This window comes from Rhinopithecus bieti, unplaced genomic scaffold (genome assembly GCF_001698545.2).
Source record: "Rhinopithecus bieti isolate Rb0 unplaced genomic scaffold, ASM169854v2 scaffold_30775, whole genome shotgun sequence".
Classification (NCBI taxonomy): domain Eukaryota; kingdom Metazoa; phylum Chordata; class Mammalia; order Primates; family Cercopithecidae; genus Rhinopithecus; species Rhinopithecus bieti.
Genome location: NW_016813906.1, coordinates 514,940 through 517,092, shown reverse-complemented (window position 1 = coordinate 517,092; position 2,153 = coordinate 514,940). Strand labels below are relative to the sequence as shown.

General features: G+C 36.6%; 1 protein-coding gene across 1 annotated transcript in view; it reads right to left on the bottom strand.

Annotated features, from left to right (window-relative positions):
• The window catches only part of USP34 (ubiquitin specific peptidase 34), a 221,900-nt gene that overhangs the window by 125,815 nt on the left and 93,932 nt on the right, over positions 1–2,153 (bottom strand).

The following is a 2,153-nucleotide window of genomic DNA, read 5'->3' as shown; positions in this document are numbered from 1 at the left end:
AGTGAGCTGAGATCTGGCCACTGCACTCCAGCCTGGGTGACAGAGTGAGACTCCGTCTCAAAAAAAATAAATAAATAAAATAATTCTTGAAATTAATTTCATAAGCAATTTGGGAATTTTGGTAAATTTTAATTTCCATATACTACTCATCCACTTTAACCCAATAGTTTTTTTCATATATTTCATTTTCATTTTTTCTGAGTATATAAAAGAACACACTTTGATGTCTCACCTGTGCATCTCTCCTTGCCTACCAAAAGTATCAAGAAATTTTCACGTAGGCCTAATATAGATATATATATTTCTCATATCTAATATATATGTTTCTGATCTCTTTCCAGAGATACTAAAATGTAAGAATATATGTATATACACACACACACACACAAACACGTATATTTAAAACACAAATGGTAGAATTCCATCTTTACTGTTCTATTTGCTTGTAGGGCATATCATTATCTTAGAAAACACTTTATGTTAGTTCATGTAGAAAGTTACCTCATTCTTTTGAGATCTGCATAGTTCACTATATAGTAATAACTTGATTCATTTTCCCTGTTCTCTACTAATGGACATTTAGATTGTTTTCATTCTTTTGCTGTTACAAACAATGTGAAAGAGAGTATCTTTGTCTCTGCATTATTTCATGTATGTTGGATAAATACCTCATTATGGAATTTCTGAATCCAAATGTATCAACTTTCATTAGGTTGAAATGTATTGTGCGTAAAGTGTATGAAAATAATAAAGTGAAAATCCATGTACCTACCATCCAGGTTAAGAACTGGAACATTAGTAGAAGCTACTATTGTGTCCCTACCCAATAACATAATTTCCACTTCTCCTTAACACTGTCTTGATTTTGAATTTGTTTTTTTAGTGTTGTTTATAGCTTTACCTCCACGTATGTGTTTTACTTAGTTTTGTGAAACAGTTTAGCAACCACAAACCTAGTGGATAAAAAAAAAGGGACATATGGCTACTATTAGATATAGGATTGCAGAAGATGACAAGTTATAAACATTCCCTACAGATATGTATAGCCTAATTTGGGGATATCAGTGGGAAAGTTCTCAGGTATATATCTCAGCACAGTTAAGACATATCCTATTGCTATAATGTTGATAAACATACTGGAAAGAAATATTTTCATAGAATTTGTATTTTCTTTTCTAAGCTCTTCATGATCTACGATAACTCTCAGGAGTAGGTCAAAGCAGAATTTCTTCTGTAGGATGAAATGAATGTCCTCTACTGATTCAAGCAGTAGTACATGGAGGTGAGAGCAGGAACCTCCCTAGCACTTGGTAAAGACAGTCCACGTACAGATAAGAATCTGGACCAGGTTCATTGTCCATTCTTTTGTAACATAGAGAAGATAGTACAGTGGCAGCAGGGGTCTTGGTCATGATAACCCTTAATGCGTTTCTCCAAAGTCACACTGATCTTACTAATTGTCCTCCAAGTTTGGTGCACAGCAGTCATTGTGTGATATCTTTTATCATCCTTCTGGTGATTCTCTTCTCTCCTATGTTGGGTATTCTGTTTCCATTATCCATACCTTTCTTGTTATTGGTTGACTGTGTGTGTGTGTGTTTCTGGAATACAAGGGAGTGTTCTCTTCAGTGGTTTCTTGTGATAAGATTGACAGGGTAATGTTTTTTATTCCTTGCATGATTAATAATATGTATCTCATGTTTTCATACCCAAATGATAAATTAGCTGGGTATAGAATTTAAGTTGGAAATAATTTTGTTGCAAAATTTTAGAGGTGCTTCTCCATTGTTTCTTGCTTTCATTGTTGCTGTTGAATTCTGAAGCCATTCTTATTTCTGATATTTTTTACATACAGTATGTCTTTTTTTTTTTTTTTTTTTTGAGACGGAGTCTCGCTGTGTCACCCAGGCTGGAGTGCAGTGGCTGGATCTCGGCTCACTGCAAGCTCCGCCTCCCGGGTTTATGCCATTCTCCTGCCTCAGCCTCCCGAGTAGCTGGGACTACAGGCGCCCGCCACCTCGCCCGGCTAGTTTTTTGTATTTTTTAGTAGAGACGGGGTTTCACGGTGTTAGCCAGGATGGTCTCGATCTCCTGACCTCGTGATCCGCCCGTCTCGGCCTCCCAAAGTGCTGGGATTACAGGCTTGAGCCACC